Raw genomic sequence first — 22,597 nt, forward strand, 5'->3', positions numbered from 1 at the left:
CCCTTTGCTCTTTAGCCACATTGTCTTTTGAGTCAAAGGGAACATCCTTCATGCGAAGTCTTATTAAACAAAACATGGAGCAAGAAAACAAAATCAAAAGGAAAAAGTAAATGAAAACTAAATGAAAATATGATGCAAGAAAAAAGTAAGAAAACACAAGTAAGAGTACAAAAAACGAGTACAAGATCAGTGTACAAGGGAGACTGGTATGCAACTAGACCTACTCCTAACCTAAGAAACTAGAAGGTCGGGGTAAAGTGTATTGAAATTTCCAATGTAACCACCGTAACTTCTCCCGACCTGCATACATAAAGATACAAGTGATTAAAACAGATATAAAAGAAGTGCAATATAAAATATAGGTTCTTGAATAACTTGCACAACAAACTAAATGTATTTCCTGTCATCAGAAAGATATGTCATAGCCACTACTTCTAATCAGCTTGCCCTCTTACCTTTTCGGTGAAAACCATAATTAAAAAAACCTTGGAAGCTTCTTATGAATGTATATTCATCTGTACTATCCTCCTTAGCAAGCATGAGAAAATATCAAAACTTGTTATTTGTGATAGAGCTTGCCAGGTATGATTTCTCCAACCAATCAGTGATTGCATCATGAAATTCAAAATAGTCCTCTTGAGAAACCTGAAATCTTTGAAAAGATGAATTTTGAATTAAAAGAGAGGGATCAAGATGAGAATATTTTGAGGAAAAATGAATCTAATCGTATTCATAAGGCTTGTCAAGATAGTGAGGGCCTGATATAACCATCAACGAAGGTTGAAGTTCCTCAAATGCTTGACAAGTATGTGAATAGTGAGATAAACGACACATATTAATTAATGTGAAACAATTGTCATCTGATATGTCGATGGGAGAATGATAAATCAAATGATAGTTAATATTATGATTATATGGATAGTTTGTAGCATGAGATTCTTGGTTGATAGACAAAAAAGGTAAATTAGTTTGAACATATTTACAAATGCCCTGAAAAATGAATCATCTTCCTCACATGATAAATATAAAAAACCATTTCCTTGTAACTGGTAACACATTATACTAGCATCGTAATCATTGAAAGAAGTGAAAAGGAATGTCAATATAGAAAACACATGAAATCAGTCAAGATACAAGGAGTGAAGAAGAATTTGATTCGCTAGATAACTCATGCATTCATTAGTACTCAAGAGGATTTTAGGTGCGATGAAGAAAAGGATCAACAATATAACATTCACAAGAAAAACCAAGAGCTAACTATTCTGAAATGCATCTGATAGACATGATTCCTTCAGCCAAAGATAGTCTTTGAAATGGTCAACTTCGTAGTTCCATGCTTCTATGAGAGATACACACTCCAAACTCGAGTTAAGTACAAGAGCCTTGCATGGAGAAGAATAAACTAAAATATAAAATTGAATCCGATCATAAATCAAATCTTGAAATTTTAAAATACTATATCTGAAACACCACACATATTTCAAGAAGGAATTCACATCCAGTGAACCCATGAGAAGAAAATAATTTTGCAAGAAAAAGTAGATCTGACTTAGTTTGGGGGTCTTACCAAAGTCACAAGATCCTAACATAACCATCAACGGAAGTTGAGGTGCCTCGACTTCCTAACAAGTCCTAGATCTTTTAAGGATAGTAAAATCAAATTTTGAATATTGAATCAAATCATGGATGGTGTGAGGATAACTTCTTTCACTGATTTCAATGAGACCGCTACTAATTAGATGGCAGCCATCATTGTCACTGATTTGATTGGATTTTACATCATCAACAACTAGATTACTCAATTCAAAATATTCTTCAGATCGCAAATATAAAGATGTATGAACCAAAAAAAAAAATCATAAGGAAGTTGATTTGAAGAGTTGTTTTCATGTAAAATAAGAGATGATACGGGATGGAAAGGATACTCAATGATTTGATTGTTTCGGTTTTCATCATAGATGACCTCACTACCTTATGTCAATTAAGAAGTTAACTCATCAAGTGAAGAACTTAAAGATCATGGAGTATCCTCATCGCAAGTTGATGCATCACAAACGATAGAACAAAATGAATAGTGAGATGGAGAGGAAGTTTCCATAAAAAAATATTCTTTGAATGAATCATATTCTAGATCAAAATCTTCTTGAGAAATCGAAAGATCAGTTGGTGCACTTGGGTATTCATCATCACATACATCAACAAAGTCATTATCATCGGAATGATTATTTCCTACTACTATATATTGGTTAATCAAATCAACTTCATTCGATTCGCTAGCGAGATTAGTAGATTGAAAATCATCCAAGAATGTAAGAGAATCATCTTGACATGGGTGACTTTGAAAGAGGGAAGAGAAATCAAAATTATCATCACTTTCCTACCCTTATACCTATGTAATGTGACTTCCTTTTAGCTTATCGCAATTTGAACCAACAACTTGAAAATCAAGAGAGTGTGAAGAACAAGTTGGTGGAGTAGATTGATCAAGTGGATCATGATACACATATTCATGGAATGTAGATGATAGAGGATAATAGATGTCCCTTAAAGATGTAATACTTTTAGTGGAACCAAATTAAATATTGAGGTTAAGAGCGCTAATGTCATCTTGAGGAATGAAATGACTAGCCTTAACCCTAGGCTCCATGAACAATTTCAAGGTTTCATCCATCAATTCTGGATCATGGGATGTGGATGAAGGTTGAAGAGATAGATCGGTAATATGATTTGCGGATTTCCCAAATTCACCATTAACACATAGAGGCATCATGATTGGTACTAGAAAAGGAACAAAAGGAATAATAGGTTCCTCCTCTAAAATTAGAGAGGTCTCATAATTTACAAGAGTTGGGCAAGTGGAAACATCAGGAGGTTCAGATTCATCATGCAAAGAGATAAGAACCAAATGATCAAACTTTTGTTTAAGGAAATTCCAATCTGTATCTTGTTCTGGAAATTCATAATAGAGGTGAAGGGATCGATCAGAGAAATCTGCAATTGATTCATTAGGCTTCATTCTCAGTTTATTAATTCTTTTAAGAATACCCTGGTAATCATACATATCAAATGCTAAATGAAGCTCCTTGATGAGGTGTTCAAAAAAATGAATGGAAGTGGGTGGTAGGGTATGCCTCCATCGACTAACTCGACCTTTGAATGTGAGGTAGAAAAGAATACAAGCCACATCTTCACAGTCAATTTCATAGTGTTCACATAACTCAAGAAAAAGAGATGCATACTCGGTAATAGGTGTATCACCCTCACTATCAAACTTAAATTGTGACAAGTCATTAAGTTGTTCCATGGAAATGAAAAGTTTACCAGGGGATAGGTTAGAAAAACATTTTGGGATTATGATTTGGGGATGAGCCATTTAAGGTAAGAGATTCAAAACAAAATTAACATGCACAACATGTCATCTAGCCCCCCTTCTGGCACCATTTGTTCACGATGCTGGAAATCTGTCAACTAAGGGGGTCTCCCCAATGAAAAGTCCTAATTAGACTTCACACCGTTTGGTGTGGGAGCCCTTCCAGAAAAAAGGTTTGAATATCATATACTCTTATAGATTTTCCTTGGCTGCAAATTTCAACACAAGAGAGAAATGTATAGGTGCTTTCAGATTAGCAAGTGAGTATTCCTTATGGAATATTCAACTACAGAATGTATCAAGGTTCTTCTACCGAAAGGGGAGATAAAAGTGCGCCTTTTAAAGACAAGTAATATTACCAATCTAGAAAATACATACGAGCATATAGATATAAATGAATTGTTGGACATCTAGTGAAATAGTTCACATAGAAACAATGATTTTTAAAACAAATACAACACACCTTCAACAAGATGAGTACCAAAGCCACTGAAATAGTTCAATTTCCTTAGTAAAAATGAAACAACATACATTGCAAAAATTCAAAGAATAGTCTTACGATATTTACGGCATAAGCACGAAAGTGTGTTGTCTCAACAATCTTTTGAATTAAGAAAAAGTTCTAAGATACATCAAGGAAATGAACACCACTAGCCCCAGTAGTGGAACATTAGAGGAGTCACTTGCTCCTCCAAAAGAACTATCTTCCTCTCTAATGCTCGGTAGGAGGAGCCAAGGTGAAAAGTCCTTTGCATGATCTATGAGGGTGTATATATAACAAATGGAGTGAGCATTCATCTCCCTTGTGACTCTTTGACTACCATCATGACTATTTGACTTCTTTATGACCTTTTGACTCCCTCATGACTTTTCACATTCTATACATAACTCTTGGAATTCCTCTTTACATTACATTTCATATACATTGAAATTACATAATCCATAAATGATGTGGTCAATGATGACATGTCACATTGAAAAGATATGACAAGATATTGATGACATGGAAATGTCAATCCATTCTTGTTGTTGCTATCTTTGAGTCTTCTTGAGAGATGGTGCATTTTCTTCTTCTTCCTCCTTCATCTGGATTGAAAGTAAGGATTCTTCAATGTGGTCATGATTTTTGATCTTCTTTTGTAATCTAGTGTTCCTTCATCTTCTTGCCTGATGATCATTTTATCTCTTTAGCTAGATAGGTATCAACTAGCATGGTCTCCTTCTTATTTTCCTCCATCATCATCCTATCATAATAAGATAGATTACTTGCAACTAAAACCACTCATGACAAGCTGACATTTCCTAAACTAACATGTTTCATGAAATGACTTGTTAGGGCTAGAATTGGGTGACTGATTGAGTGATTGACTTAGGGATTGCACAATTCCAGAGTCTGCGGTATGGGACTGAGGCTTGAAACTTCACAACGTGCAGTTCAGGATGGACAGGGACAAAGGATTGCACAATTTAGGGGTTCAAGATCTCAAGGATGGGGCTTGAGGCTTGAGTTTTCCTAATGCACAGTTCTTGAAGGAAAAACTTAAGTAACTCCATAGTTGAGGGACCTAGGAGGTCAAGCTTGAGACTTGAGCCTTGAATTTTCCCAATGTGAAATTCTGAGAGGCTAGACTAGGTGACTGCACAGTTGAGGAGCTCAAGAGTTCAAGGTTGAGGCTTGAGGCTTGGAGTTTCCCAATGCACAGTTCTGGAAGGAGAAAAATATGGGATATTGAACAATTAAGGGGTTAAAGGGCTCAAGCTTGAGGCTTGAGGCTTTAAGTTTCCCAATGCATAGTTATGGAGGGAGAACAATCTCATGGATTTCATAGTTGCACTGCTCAAGGTGTTAGGCTGGAAGCTTAAGGCTTGACATTGCGCAGTGCATAGTTGTGGCTAACTGGAGGGTAGAAATTGCACAATTATGGAGCTCAAGGGTTAAGGTTGGGCACTATGACTGTGCGGTGTGCAGTTCCAAGAGGAAAGATTAGGGCTTGAGGGTTGAGATTGCAAAGCGCACAGTTATGGAAGGTTGAGTGAAGTCAAGTTTTCCGGGAGTGAAATTTTCTAGATAAGGCTAAGTGTGAGATCAGTGAAGCTCAAGTGAATAGAGACAAAACTAGATCATGATAAAACACTCAAATAGTGGATGACACAACATTGATCACTCATAAAATAAGAACAACATGATGTCCTCAATGCAACGATGATACAACATACCTCTCCAAGTGTGACACAAAAGGTACACTTTGCGACAAAAGTGACGACGCTTGTGCAACAGTGTATAAATATTTGGGAATGAATGTAAAACATGTCTACATGATTAGAAGGACTCATCAACACCAAATTTCCCTTTGAAACAAGTCAAAACTCCACTTTACACCATAAGCGACACTTCCCATGCCAAAATACAACATTTTCTATATGAAGAGAAAAGTGCGAGAGACACTTGCGATATGTGAATGGCGGTGAAAGCGACACATGTGATATGCGAACTACGATGAAAGAAACACATGCTAGAGAAAATATAACATGAAAGCGACACTAATTAAGGTGAAATAAAGCGAAAGCAACAGTTGAAACATGAAAACGACAATCACGAAAGTGAAAGCGCACAAAAGAGACAGTTTGAAAAACTCACTGAAATAGAAGTACATTCACAACCAAAAGTGAGAGACTGTCAATGAAAGTGTGCACTAACTGTCAACATAGGTTGAACATCGCATAGAAATTATCTTGATGGACTTGTGTTATGTTTGTTCAAGCTTGCATAAAAGAGTGCACTCATGAACTTGTTGCAGACTGAGCATGTGTGAGCATGTTCCTTTGACACTTATCGGTCGAACATAAAGTGACTATGGAACGAACGATTGCAAGATCCACAATAGGCTCCAAAATTCAAGTGTAGACCAAATTTTGGAGGGTGTTTGCTGCAGTGAAAACACTTTCATTTCATATGACAATGTCCATTTTTCTTTATCAATTATGGCTTTACTTGTTACAAGGTTGAGCATAATATATGCATTCATCATCAAATGGAAAAACTACTATTATTGTGCTATAGGTAGAAGATCTCCTTCTCAATGGTCACTCCACATCTAGGATTAATGATTTCAAGTGCCAACTCAATGAGACCTTTGAGAAAACTAATTTAGGGATATCGCATTCCTTTTGTAGTTTCAAATTTCTTAGACTTCTATTGGGATTTCTCTTTTTAGTCACAATATAGCTTTAATGTCTTGTAGATTTTTGGTATGGAATATAGTAAGGTATTTATTATCTACTACTTTTTAGTTGAGTTCATAAGCCTAATTTTCTTCAACCTTGCTTGATGCATCTATTTATCAAACTTTGTTTGGTAGTTTTCTTTGTATTACACATAATTAGCCTAACATTCCATTTACAATAAATATATGTTCCTCATAAATGAAATATCCTCAAAAGAGTCAATGGGAGGTTGCTAAGTATATTTCATGTTATCTTAGGGGCACCACTAGTGTGGGAATTCTCTAATCAACAAGGTTAAACATCCATGTTATTTCCTTTTCTTGATGCCAATTGGGTAGATGATTGTGATGACTGCCACCCATCCTTAGGATATTTTTTCTTGGCATGGTTTTAGGCTATTTTTATAGTGTTCTAAGAACTAATAAGGGATGGAAATTAACAATGTAAGAGTTACCATAACTTTCACTTGGCACAAAATTTTGGCCCAACCTGTGAAATTGCTCAGAAGACATATTAGAGTATTAAAAATCAATGTTTTAGATGTGGAAGGGCTCCAATCTCAAATATATATTAAGAAAAATGTCAGATATTCAAATATTCTTCAAATTAAGGTTTTAAATGTATGTAAATTACAAGTGCCATAAATCTTTATTATAGTATTTGTTTTTTTGGTGACTAAAAGTTGTGATAAAGAGGAGTACTATTATTATTTTTCATCTTGCCTCCAAAGAAATCTACTACAAAAATTAAATTTATTGAAGGTGCATGCTAGACACACTAGGAAAGTGAAGAAATAGAATTTAGGTTCTCCCAATTAGAAAAAAATGTTAATCAAATGGATGGTATTATGTTGAAAAAGGTGGATTTATGAGGCTTTCAAGAAAACCTTAAAAGATAAATTATGGGTGAAATGGAATAGAATATAAACAAAAATAAACGAAATGAAAAATGTCAAAGAAGAAATACAAAAGTCCATGAATACTATGGGAAAGATAATTTTGGAGAGGCTTCCTAAAAGGGATATTGAGATCCAAGAAAATAATGAAAATAAGGAGAACAATTGTGATAGAAATCAATCACCTTTGCGGAGTATTTTATCATAACTGGAGAGAAAAATATCAGTTCAACAATAATCATGAATTTTCAATCCAATATCCATATCCTTAGGTCTTCAAGTTAGCACCAAGGAATTACTACATTTTGAAAATTGATATGAGGAAGTTTGATGGTAATTATCCTATAACATGGATATTCCATATGGAGAAATACTTTTATCCACACCAAGTGGCATCATTAGAACGAGACCAACATGTATGGTATCAATGGATTTGTGAAAGGAAAAAGGATTCTGTTATATCATGTTCCATTTTTACAAAGGAATTGATAGCACATTATAGGGATATTAAGAGGAATGCATTCCTTAGTCAATTGCTAAATATTTGACAGAAAGGTCTAGTTACAATGTACATTCAAAAATTCCAAAAGTTGGGCCTTAGGGTAAAGAATATTTTAGAGGATAATTTGTTACACCTATTCATGGGATATTTAGAGGAAAGCATCCAATGGGAGGTTCATATCGTTGAACATAAACATCTAAAGCATTATTTTAGTCTAAAAAGGAAAGTAAAAAGTAAAAAAAAATGTTCACTAATAATTATAGAGTAAATGATGCTCCCTCTCCTAAAATGACAAGGTTTACTCAACAAATGGATGAAATACGACCAAAGGGACTATGTTTCGACTATGATGTTAATTATAGTAAGGGGCATAAATGTAATGAGAGGAAATTATTATATATAGATTGTGAAGATGGAGACCAAGAAGTGGAATTGTCACAAGATTTAGAGATAGATGAGATTACTCCAACATTATTTTGTCATGCATTAGCAAGCATCAATGCTCCACAAACCCTAAAGATATAAGGATATATCAAAAGAGAAAAGGTAACAGTATTTTCTGATTCAGGTAGTACCATAACTTCATCAATTACAAATTGGAAAAACTTATTAATCACGTTGTATATCTTGCACCAAAAATTTATGTAATTATTGAAAATATATGTACCATAATTTTTTTAGGGGAGTGGTATATTATTAAGCTAAATATGGAGCATTATTTATTGTATATTACTATCATTTCAATCCAAATGGGTGATGTTGATGCTTTATTCGAGGTCTAATGGTTACAATCATTGAGAACAATGACCCTTAATTTTCAAGATCTTTTCATAAGATTTTCCTTAGAAGGAAAGGAAATTAAGCTTATAATTATCCAAGGGAAACCTAGTGAATTGATAAGCTTTAATACAATGACAAAGTTAATAAAAAATGGGGCACCAAGATGTAATTTCACAATTGTGTTCATTAGATTTTCAAACATCTATATATGTTGCTCTAGTGGATCTCCATAAGTAATAAAAAATCATTTCAATTTATTTTGAGAGGTGACTAAGGGTATTCCTCATGTTCAAGTTCATAACTATGCTATTCATTTAAATTATAGAAGTGTTCCACATATAAATGAAGAAGGGAAAACCATACTAGAAGCATAAACAATCCTTGAAATAAGGATTAAGCAATTGAGTAATTCAACAATTGTGGAGTACCTCATAAAATAGAAGAACCTACCTGTGTAAGAGATGACATGGGATGATGACGCATTCATATAGAATCATTGTCAATTAGTCAAGTGCTGGGGACAACCCTTGTTTGAAGAATATGGACATGTTAACCCTAGGTTATATAAGCTTCTTGTTAGCCCTAAAACCCATTATTAAGCCCTAGATATTTAGTGATTACATTTATGATATTTTATTGTTATGTAGGTTAGAGTCTTTCATGGTCCCCATTTTATTATAATTGTACCCTTTGTCTCCTATATGCATGCTAAGGAGACCTAATGTTAGGATAAACAAATATTTTCTTGTACATTGTACTCATTGTAAAAGGAGGTTCTCCCCTCAAAGAGGACTATAATTATTTGTTTCTTGTCATTTTTAAGGTACAAGGTTCATAACATCCTCTCTATTTCTTTGGATATATACTATTGAAACCAAGGATGAAGAACTCGAGAAGCTCAAGGAATTTAAATCCTTGTTATAAATTGAAACAATCATAAGATCAAATATATTATGATTAATTGTGGATATAGACACTTTGGTGATGGATTTCATTCATTTCTCACATCTCAGGGCATTATTTGGAAAAATACAACCCCTTAGTAAGATAAACAAGTGCATCTAAGAATAAGAACCAAGTGGGAAATTTCTTGTTGTATGTTGCATTTTCATGAGATGGAGCTAAAGTTATAGGGATAAGTAATCTTTTGTATAGTTCATATCATTAATTTAACACCTACTTGATATATTTAGCCTATGACTCTTTTTGAGAGATGGTATGGTTAGGAACTATTTATTGTGAATTTTAAAGTCTTTGGATCTCTTGCATGGACCCATATTCCCAAAGAAAAGGACAATAGGTTATGGCCCACAATATAACATTGCAATCTAATGGGATATATTTGTTAATTGAAGTTATAAATGGAATATTTTTGCTAAATTTAGAAGTGCGCTAAATTTGGTAGAGGGACCCACAAGTGAAGCTAAGGAACAATTATATTTTTCTTAATTTTGACTTAGGAAAATTCTAATTTTCCTATAGTTAAAAATAGAATCGATCTTAGCCATCCATTGAGTTTTAATCTCACTTGTTCGTGGAAGATGGAAGGTGAAGTAGACTTTATAAGGAGAGAAAGGGCATAGACTTAACATATGTGTTGGGAACGGGTTCCCCCAAGAGTAGTTTTGGAGCTAAAAGCCCATGTTTTGGGACAATTTTGTAATAAAGTTGTAAATTCTCTGCATTTTGTGGTCGTGGAGCGCAAAGGTGTCAAGAGTCATAAAGGGTTGTCCGCCCTTATTTTGTAAAGTGTCAAGTCGGCTGTAAAGATCTACCCATGGTCCGCGGACCATGGGATTGTATAAAAAGGAGCTAAGTAAGTAAGCTTTAAGTAGTTAGTTAGTAGAGAAGAAGAGTGGAGATGGTTTCTACAGAGTGATCTAGCTTGGGGAAGTCTAGTGTTTTCGGGTCTTAGCATAGGTAGAGGCTCTGCAACTGAGTGCGCAGAGGCCTAGGGTAGAAGTCCACAGCTGAGTGCACAGACCCTTGCAACTGTGTGCGCAGGGTGGATAGAGTCTATATTAAATTGGAGATATCAATAAAGAGAAGTATTCTGCAATTACTGTGTATTTAGTCTCTGTTAATGCATCTGATTATATTGCGTTATGATGTGATTTTATATTACAATGTTTATTTGATGCATGAATGTATGTGATTATATCTGTTAATTGAACGCAAGTGAGAATATCAGTTTATGCGACGATAACTATAATTGATTGGTAGAATAAGTAAAACACTTGAGATAACTTGGGAACCTATACAATACATCGTCATAGGAGTGCGAAAGTACCTGAACTTCTGGTTAGGGCTGCGCAAAGGTTACTCGTACACCTTCGCAGAGGTATTGAAGGGTAGGATAGAGGGTAGATTGATAAGCCCTAAGGATTAGAGACCCACGCGAAGGCAGGATCAGGGGGTATAAACCAACATCACGACCATCTCAGGGTGTGGAAACTTGGTTCTAGCATTAACCTATACTGCTTCAGGTGAGACTTCGGTCTACGCTTCACAGGCTGATGTCAAAAGGGCTAGTAGTGTAGGGATTTGTTTGGCTGACTAACGCTAAACCTGGGTTAGGGCCCACAAAGCCAACAAATGGTTCTATTGCCGAGACCAGGAATATGAATAAGAGATATGTGATATCGTATCACTGGAATCCAAATAAGAAAGAGATTGAAGGTTGGTTGGATAGGAAGATCCACGAACTTGCAGCGTAGGAGAACAAAAATCCGCGACTGACGAAGGAACAGTGGCTAGACAAGTACCTGTATACAGAAATCCACGAGATATTTTTATGTTCCTTTCCAGTTGAGTTATACGAGTGGATCGTGAAGCTAGTGGATAGCCAAGGAAGGTGGAGGCTTGACGGTCCTATTATCTAAACCCTAGAGTTAGTACAGAGACTGGAAGCCTCTAAGGATAAGATCGCTCGCACTATCGATCATTGGCTTAATCGTATCATAGGAGGGTTTGTGACTGAATTCGTGATCGATACCTCAGTCAGTTACAGCGAGGCAGAGCGATGATTTTTCAAAGGTCCACAAGGTAAGTACTTGAAGTCTTTAAATACTTGGATTAAGATGTTATTGTGCGAAAAGCAGGTTATGCAGCTACCTTGATGTTCGGAGCTACGCAAAGTGGAAAGACTTATAGGAACGAAGGAAGAAAGGGTCCTGAATATAGCCCACTAATTTCACCTCCTTTGAGTGACGACAAGGGAGTAGCACAGGCTTCTCCACGAAGTGAAATTCAGTTGATAAAACAAGGGTTCCCGCAATTACCACCTTCACCACCGTCACCTACGATTTCACCCACACCACCACCACCTCCACCATAGTTCAACATGGAAAATTCAGTGAAGCTGCCATTGTTTAAGGGCTTGGGAAATGACGACCCGAACCAGTTCTGGTTCATCATAAAAGCTGTATGGGAATCTCAGGGCGTCACAGACGATCACATGAAGAAGGCAACATTGGTTAGTGCTTTGCAGGATCACGCGCTAACTTGGTACATCAAGTACTCTAATGATAACCCAAATGTTGTGTTCACAGTTATCCAGACTGTGCTGAATAAAGAGTTCAGTAGGCCTAAATCCGAGAAGCAGTCGATTGTGGGGTTCAAGGAAATCATGATGAAACCAAGTGAGATACCTTGGGAGTTGGATTAGAGGTTAAAGTGTACAATTCGTGAAGCTAAGATGAATTTAACAGATGGGCAGCACTGTGAATGGTTCGTGGCTTCGCTCCTGCCTCACCTAAGGGTTGCACTGTCACAACAGAAGATTACGACTCAGGTAGAGGCTTTGGAGATTGCAATAAGGCTGCATGAAACACCGATGTAATATCTGAGTCTAGGGGTTCAATAGATCCATGCACAGTTGCAAAATCTTTGCCTCGAAATGCAAAGTCTGAAGCCAGACAGAACAGTTCCACCAGAGGTGCACAAGGAGATATCGTGCCTGAAATGTAAAGGTCAGGAGCATGACAAAGACCATTACCTGGTCTTTGTGAACTATATTGCAGAAGGAGAACCGATGCCTTTGAGGCCGGAAGCCCAAGCAGGATCGAGCGCGGGGCCTACGTTGTGGTGCGCTATATGTCAGGTAGCAGGGAAACATAACACTGATAATTGTCATTTACTGCAGAAGTTTGTACAAATGCCACAACAACTGTTCTGCAACTTCTGTAGGTCAGTAGGGAATGATGAGCACAATTACCGAAGTTATGAATTTATGATGGATATAACACCCACCTATAGAGTTCAGGAAAAAATGTAGCCTCCTGACCAGGGCGTTGGGATGGCACAAACAAGATTTCAGGGGCATGAACAAGGCCAAGGCAGAGGAGGACCTGGCAGAGGTCGGGGACAGTTGATTTGTTACAATTGTGGAGGACCAGGACACTATGCCCATGAATGCACTAACCCAATGCATCCGTCATGAAAATATTGTACTTAGTTTGATCATGAGACTGAGGACTGTCCTACACTAATAGCAAGGATATGCGACAAAGGGGTTCTACCTCCGCAGCCGACTCAGAACCTATAGATGATGAGGGCTGAGCCTCGTGAAGAAGATCTGAATGTGAATATAGTGCTCCGAAGTGGAATTGCAACGGGTGACGATAAGGGGAAACAACCTAAAGATAGCGCGTGGGTTCACAAAGCTCCAGAGAAGGAGGCTGAATTTGATTTGGAGCATGCACGCGAAACATTCATGGAAGCAAAGAATAGCTTCGCTGAGGCCTCTACCTCAGGGAGCCGGGATAAACCTGTTTAGGAAATGGACCCTTCTATGCTTACGACCTTTCTATAGACCTGCATGAAGCTGCTGCGTGATAGTAGGGCTGTGAAGGGGTTGCAAGAACTTATAAATAGATGTGTCGGAAACACTCCGGGTAATCCGCGCGTGGTATGAAAGATTGGTAAGAATAAGGCAAGGACAGAATGTGAGATGAGACTCACCGTGCATATAGGAGAATATGAAATGGATCAAGTTATTCTGGATCTGGGGTCAGATGCAAACGTTTTGCCAAAGCAGACTTGGGAACAGATGGGGAGACCCGCGCTGCAGTGGTCTCCGATTCAGTTAAGGATGGAAAATCAGCAAAAGATCATCCCCATGGGACGGTTGCAGGGAGTAACTATAGATATTGAAGGCGCAAGCGCATTGGCTAATTTTGAAGTAATAGAAATTGTGGATGACAACAACCCCTACCTTGCGCTCCTTGGCATTGATTGGGCTACTGACATGAATGGGGTAATCAACCTAAAGAAGCGAAAGATGATATTTGAAAAGAAATCGCTTCATGTAATAGTACCCCTAGATCCCAAAGAAGGATCGCGTTATACTGAACCAATCCACAATTACGAAAGCGATGACAATTTGGATTGCATATATAAGATAACACCGTGAGACCAAGATTGGGTGAATCCGATAGTGGATGGACGAATTACATGGGATCGTGAGAGTTCCTACACCTCAGACTTGGATGAAGAATTAGAGCACTGGCAGAATCGGTTACATGAAGTAACTACGCTGAGTTGTAACATGATGACCCGGTCGTTGTGCTATGTGTCATCATAGGTAAGAAATCTACCCACTTATGATGGCTTGAATGATGTGGATGTGTTTTTGGATGAATTTGAGAGGGAAGTACTAGAGAAGTAGTGCTTCCAGGCTTTAGACTGGGCACTGCATGTTATGCCCACGAGATGGTGGGGTACACACAAGGGTAGTTTTGATGATTAGCGCGAGTATAGGAGGATGATGAGAACACACTTTGGGAAGCTGAAGGTACGAGTAATAGACAAGTATGATGGGAAGGATGATCCACGCGAACACTTGGGAAAATGGGCTAAGGCCTATGGAGCAGAGCCCCAACCTGAATGGGTGCACTTGTTCTATCACACCCTAGATGTCATCCCGATGAACTGGTACTTGGAGACAGAGCTCTGCCATGGCACAGAAGAATGGGATATTTTGCATGAAGGGTTCATAATGACGTTCAGCTTCGAAGACGGGTTTGACTATATTGACAAAGCACTACAAGAAGTTAAAGCAGTGATCTTTAGGATACCACAAGATCCTTTGGATCTGATTCAACCTGATTGGACTACTTAGCTAAGCCACGTGTTGGAATGCTATAACATGATTGTTGAAGAAGAAGATGAGGACCCCCGAAAGATTAATATCCCTGAAACTGAGGGTCACCGCGAGGTTGAGGGACCGCAGATCGAGAATCCTAATATAACTGTGCCACTGAAAACTAAACAGATAAATATTGGCACGAAGGTGGAGACCAAAATTCACAAATATTAGAGATTACTAGGATGATGCGATGGTAGATAAGGTCGTCGAATTGCTCCACAAATACCAGGATTTGTTCCCTACCAAGTTTACGGAGTTAAAGGGGATAATAGGAGACCTGGGCGTTATGAAGATCACATTAAAACCCGATGCGAAGCCGATCAAGCAAAGACCTTACCGTCTCAATCCGAATTATAAGGAGAAGGTCAGCTTAGAGTTAGATAAGATGCTCGCGGCAGGCATCATTGAGCCCGTAGATGAATCTGATTGGGTGAGACCAATGGTGGTATAGGAAAAGAAGTAGAAGGATGAAATACGGATATGCGTAGATCTCAAGAAGTTGAATGATGATTGTGTGCATGATCCTTTCCCAACTTCATTCACTGATGAGGTATTGGATAATGTAGGTGGCTAGGAAGTGTACTCCTTCACTGATGGGTTCTCTGGGTACCATCAGATCAAAATCACGCTTGAATATAGAAGCAAGACGACCTTCACGACTGAATGGGGATGTTTTCAGTACACCGTAATGCCTTTCGGATTAAAGAATGTGCCTGTGATTTTTTCGCGCGTAGTCATTATTGCATTCAAAGACTTCATTCATAAGTTTCTAGAGGTGTACTTTGATGACTGGACTATGTTTGGGTTGGTAAAATGCCATGTGGCAAGTTTGCGCTTAATGCTAGATACTTTTCGAAGGTACCAGATTGCACTCAATCTAAAGAAATGTTTGTTTTGTGTCCCTTTTGGGACTCTGCTGGGTCATGTTGTATGCAGACAGGGATTGATGGTAGACCCCGTGAAAATCGCAGTGATAATTAACCTGGAGGCGCCAAGGAGTGTGAAACAGCTGTGCGCAACATTGGGACATACTGGTACTATAGGAAGTTTATTAAGGGCTATGCCCAGATCACCACACCTATGGAGAAGTTATTGAAAAAGGATGTCATGTTCTGTTGGAACGAGGACTATCAAAAAATCTTGGATGTGCTGAAAGGAAAAATGGTCACCGCGCCAATTTTAGTCTTCCCGGATTGGGAGAAGGAGTTTCATGTACATGTAGACGCGTCATGTATAGCACTAGGAGCAGCACTGACACAGGCTGGCAAAGGAGGATTGGACCATCCTATAGCATTCACAAACAAGAAGTTATCCAAGGCTAAGAAGAACTATTCCACCACCGAGCACGAAGGACTAGCCATGGTATACATGCTCCAGAAGTTTAGACACTATTTGTTGGGTTGACATTTTAAGATGTATATGGATCATTCTACATTGAAATACTTGGTCAATAAGCCTATGTTGGGGGGGAGAATCTGCAGGTGGCTGTTATTGTTCCTAGAGAATGATTTTGAAGTTATTGTGAAGCCTGGACGACTGAATGCGGGACTAGACCATCTGTCGAGCATCGAAACGGGAAAAGAGCCCACTAATTTGGAGGAAGGATTGCCTAACACGCAGCTCTTCGTAGTTCGCATCATAGATGGTCACTTTGAAGACATCATACACTTCCTAATGATAGGAACTGCCCTGGAAGGCTACACCACCCAACAGAAAAAGGAGTTAGTGGTGCACACGGCAGACTTTTCTATCATTGCCAGACATCTATACAAAATGGGGTTTGATGAAGTATTGTGACAATATGTACCAGAGTTTGAAAGAATCAGTATCCTTGCAGATGCTCATGGGGGTGCCGCAGGAGGGAATTACGCAGGAAGGGCGACCGCGCAGAAGATTCTATGTGCAGGGTTGTGGTGGCCAACCCTCCATAAGGATTCAAAAGCCTACTGTAGGGCATGCGACATGTTTCAAAAGACTGGCAGGCCATCGCAGAGAGATGAGCTGCCTCTGAACTCATAGATGACATTAAAACCTTTCAAGAAATGGGCAATAGATTTTGTGGGACCCATTCAACCTCAAGGAAAGAAGACGAGTGCGCGGTACATTATCATCGCGACTGAGTATTTGACTTGATGGGCGGAGGCACATCCTGTGAAGGACTGCATAAGGGCGACCGTTGTGAAGTTTCTCTTTAAGTATGTACTGACGCGATTTGGGTGTCCAAAGATTTTGATGAGTGATCGCAGTACACACTTTCTGAACGAAACGATCAGCGTGTTGACGGCGGAATTTCAGGTATATCACCAGAAAAGCATGCCTTATCACCCATAGGCTAATGGGATGGTGGAATGATTCAATAAGGTGCTAGAGAATGCACTAACCAAGGTTTGCAACACTCAACGAAATGATTGGAACCTGCACATACCTACAGTACTATGGGATTCTTGAACAATGTGCAAAAAGTTGATTGGACAGACACCCTTTAGGCTTGTATATGGTGTTGAAGCAGTGATGTCAATGGAATACATTTTTCCTAGTCTGTGCGTAGTGGCATTCATGGGTATGACAGATCACGGAGCCCTGAAAGAGAGGCTCGCATAGCTTGCCAAGCTTGAGGAAGAAAGGTTTCTGGCTGGATTTCACCAACAAATCCAAAAGCAGCGTGAAAAAGCATGGCATGATCGACACATTAAATTGCGCACCTTTAAGGTAAATGATCTGGTTTTGTTATATGACAAAAAGTTTGATAAATTTCCAGGGAAATTTAGGATGCACTGGCTAGGGTCCTATGTCATTAAGGAGATTACCGACGGTGGAGTAGTTCAGTTGGTTAAATTGAATGGATATCCCTTCCCAGGAAAGGTGAATGGAAGCCGATTGAAGCCATACATCGATGATCAGGCTAGGTGACTATATGAAGGTAGCATAGTCTTAGCGCTCCAGGAAGTTGAAAGGAGGTGCAAGACTATAAACTACACTACCTGGGGTGGGAAACTACGTGATCGGGGGATTACGCAGAACAAGGAGATGTCACAGGGTTCGCAACAACGTGGAGAGATCTGTGCTACCTAGTGAAAAACTGTGCAGGTCAGCCGAAAAGTGACCGTTAAAGTCAGTTTTCATGATTTGATAATGAGAATGCGACCAAATGGAGTGGGGGGGTGGCATTTAAGATGAAATTTATGGGTAAGATCCTTGAAAATCTGCCGCCAATCTGGCATTAATGAACCGAATTTGGGGGGAGCGGTCGGATTTGAATTCAAAATGGCCTATAAATTACATGTGGCTACCCAACGAAAAACACTTGGCATTTTGAACATTTTGAGCATGAACCACACATTCTTTGAAGAATTACTTGACTAGCCAGTGTTTGATCGATTTCCAGAGTCTGACCGCAATATCATCCATGACATTATCCTAGGATCAGAAGCTATGGATGTCGAAGTAGTGACAGAGGAGGGGGCTGTGATGGAAGTAAAGGAGCAGCATGCAACCGCTATCAAAGAGGCAATAGTGGCAGTAGATAGTGTAGTAGCAGACTGCACAGGCTATTTGAACAGTCATTCAAAGTACTGACCAGTCTACAAGAAGATCCTAATGTATAGAGGCTAGAGACAAAGGTGCGAGAATTGCAGCAGCGCTACGATGAGGTGAAAGGAACACCACGCACTGTCACCCTCACACAGAGACTTGCGAAGCTACAGAAGGCCAAAACACTGAAGGAACAAGTAGATGTAGCTCGACACAAAGAGGTAGTGTTGAAGGCGCGCTTGAAGCCTTGGTTGGATGAGGCCTATTCGGTCATGACCTCCATTGAAGGAAAGATTTCTAGTCTCAGGCGACTCAACAGAAGCTTCAGGCTAACGTTTCAGGACCAGCGACAGAGCAGTTGGTCGAAGAAGTGAAGCAGGTGGCTGCGTAGTGCATTGCCGAGGTGGCAGTTATACAGGTCGAGCTGAGAGCTCTTCGTGCCAAGATCTCCGTGCCCGCAGAGTGACTCGAGGGTGAGTCACCATGTTTGTGTTGGGGGCCTATTGGGAACGGGTTCCCCCAAGAGCAGTTTTGGGGCTAAAAGCCCATGTTTTGGGACAATTTTGTAATAAAGTTGTAAAGTCTCCACATTTTGTGGTCGCGGAGCGCGAAGGTGTCAAGAGTCATAAAGGGTTGTCCGCCCTTATTTTGTAAAGTTTCAAGTCGGCTGTAAAGATCTACCCATGGTCCGCGGACCATGGGATTGTATAAAAAGGAGCTAAGTAAGTAAGCTCTAAGTAGTTAGTTAGTAGAGAAGAAGAGTGGAGATGGTTTCTACAGAGTGATCTAGCTTGGAGAAGTCTAGTGTTTTTGGGTCTTAGCATAGGTAGAGGCTCTGCAGCTGAGTGCGCAGAGGCCTAGGGTAGAAGTCCGCAGCTGAGTGCGTGGACCCCTGTAGCTGTGTGTGCAGGGTGGATAGAGTCTATATTAAACTGGAGATATCAATAAAGAGAAGTATTCTACAATTAATGTGTATTTAGTCTCTGTTAATGCATCTGATTATATTGCGTTACGATGTGAGTTTATATTACAATGTTTATTTGATGCGAAATTGTATGTGATTATATTTGTTAATTGAACGCAAGTGAGAATATTAGTTTACGCAATGATAACTATAATTGATTGGTAGAATAAGTAAAACACTTGAGATAACTTGGGAACCTATACAATACATCGTCATAGGAGCGCGAAAGTACCTAAACTGTTGGTTAGGGCTGCGAGAAGGTCTCATAGACCTTCGTGGAGGTACTGAAGGGTGGGATAGAGGGTAGATTGACTAGCCCTAAGCCTTAGTGACCTGCGCAAAGTTAGGATCAGGGGGTATAAACCGACATCACGACCATCTCAGGGTGCGAAAACTTGGTTCCAACATCCCCCCATACTGCTTCGGGTGAGACTTTGGTCCGTGCTCCGCAGGCTGATGCCGAAAGGGCTAGTAGTGTAGGGATTTGTTTGGCTGACTAACGCTGAACCTGGGTCAGGGCCCACAAAGCCAACAATATGATTATGCACTAGATACTTGTGTGTTTTATCTCAATGAAGAAGGGTTTCCAGATCAACGCATTAGGCTAGGAAGATAGGTTGAATAGCCTCAACAATTTCTACAACCACCATATTTCTCTTTCAAGGTTGGATTAGCTTGTGTAGAGAGCCCATGTTAGCTTGTAACAATTGCGAGTTAGGCTGTAATAGCTACACAGACTAGTTACAACTGCGTAGACAAGGAGGTTCAAGTTAGTTGTAACAACTACAAAGATAGGAAGGCTGAGTCGGATAAGAGTGTGTAGATCAGTGTGTTGATGAACAACGAATTGAAGGGGAAATTTTCCCATTATTTGTAATCAATTTTCTGAGATTTTTATAGAGTAGAATAATAATAGAACACACAAGTTGGTAGGTTTTCCCTAATTGGGGTTACCCGGGTAAATTTTGGTGTATGTTTTTATTGTGTGCTTGCACCTTCGTGAATTTATTTTCTACTGCTATTATTTGTTAGAATACTCAACATATTTAGTAAAAGTGTTTGGAGTTCAGTTTTCAATTTCTTCATCGCAATTTTTTTTATTAAATAAGTAGTTGGATATTAGAAATCTAACATGGTATTAGAGAGGGTCTTTGATTGAAGACCAGGAAGCATGTCATTTTTCTCAGGAGTAGCTAAAAGATTAAGGAAAGGGGACACAGTTCACTTCATGATTGCGCTAGGGTTTCTGGATGTAATTTGTGCTAGGGTTTTCTCCTAGTAGGCTTTGAGCAAGGATTTATGGCTATATCAAAAAAGCAGGATAACATATTTGGGGATTATATTTGAGGACCACCTTGATGGGGACTCAAATTTATGTTCTTGGAAAGAGAGGATTGGTACAGTATTGGAGGAGTAGGGAGTTTGGGAATTTGTGGAGAGTCCACTAGCTACACCAACATAGCCTTAACAATTGGCCTACCATAACAAGATCGATGCAAAGGTGAGAATAATAATTCTTGAAGGAGTCAAGGATCATACCATACATCACCCTTCCAGAAATAAGATAGCTTAGCACATGTGGATAGTTATCTTAGGGTTGTACCAGGTTATGTGTGAGGCTAGGAAATTGGTACTAAGAGATAAACTCATAAATATCAAGATGACTAAGTATGAGCCCATGATTTCTTACTTGACTAGATTTACCCAAGTGAAGGATGAGTTAGTTGGGGTTGGGGAGATAGTCCCAGATAGATACCTTGTCAGTTTTTCACTGTTGGGCTTTCACAAGTCATGGGAAAACTTCACTAATGTTGTGAGTGGTAGAGAAAAGCTTCCATATTGGGAGTGGTATGGAGTGATTGTGTGCAAGAGGAGATCCAAAAGCAAGCTAAATATGGGTGTCATGTGAAGATTAAGGAAGAGGAAAAATTTTCACTAGCTGGAAAAGGGGGCAAGGCCAAGGGCAAGAAAAATCCAAGAGGGGCAAAGTCCAATTTAGGAGGAAAGAAGAAGAAAGATCTAAACAAAGTAAAGTGCTTCTCTTGTCATCAGTTTGGGCACTACTCCACCAAATTTCCAAAAAATACGAAGGGATCCAAGAATATCGCATGCAAGCAAGCATCAACAAAGGTGGAGGAATTTACTTCTCATTTTGAGAAGGGGTTTTCACTCATAGCTTGCATGACAAGCTCAGTGTCTAGTAGCGTGTGGCATATTAATAGTCACAACAACTTGTCATATGACCCATAATAAGGGATATTTCAACCAGCTGATAGAGATGAATATGTAGTTTGATATAGAGAGGGGAGATGACAGTACGTACCTAGCATAGGGCATGGGTAGTGTCAAGTTTGAGAGGAATTTCGAGAATCCTTTCTTCCTTGGATATGTCATATATGTCCCAGGGTTGAAGAAAAACCTTGTTTTAGTCTCAACCTTGGAAAAAAAAGGTTATGAGGTTATCTTCAGTAGAGGAAAGGCTTTCCTCAAGCCCTTACATTTTGGAGCCAGGAAGCAAAATGGAGCTATAGTGAAGAACCTCTATAGGTTACAATTTGAGATAAAATTGGCCTTGAGAAATAGAGATATCAGTGCACATAGATGTGACATTAGCGAGCTTTGGCATAGGTATATGGATCACTTACACCATGGAGTGTTGAATATTTTGAGGGGGGTTGCTACAATGTTACCACAATACAATGTAGATCAGGATGATGTGTCCAAGAGTAGCAAACTTAGAAAGTATGCCAAGATATCCTTTTCCAATAGAGGAAACAAGGCCAAGAGAATCTTAGAGTTGGTATATTTGGATGTACGTGAACCACTTTCCTCTCCATCCCTGATGTGATAAAGAAACTATGTCACCTTATTGATGGCCACTTGAGAAAGACATGAATCTTCTTTATGAAGAAAAATATTAGGTCTTCTAGAAATTTGTGGAGTTCAAAGCCTTGGTGGAGAATTAGACTATTAGGAGGATCAAGGCACTAAGATTAGACAATGATGGGGAGCACATCTCCAACACCTTCAAGGACTTGTGTGACAAGGAGGGCATCAGGAGAGAACTCACTGCACCTTATAACCCTCATTAGAATGGGGTGGTTGAGCACAAGAACTGGAGCATTGTTGGAGCAACCAAGGCTATGTTGCATGACCAAGGGCTACCTACATTTCTTTAGGAA

Source organism: Pinus tabuliformis, chromosome J (genome assembly GCF_031772625.1).
Source record: "Pinus tabuliformis cultivar Carrire ecotype Pingquan chromosome J, CPIR1, whole genome shotgun sequence".
Taxonomy (NCBI): Eukaryota; Viridiplantae; Streptophyta; class Pinopsida; order Pinales; family Pinaceae; genus Pinus; species Pinus tabuliformis.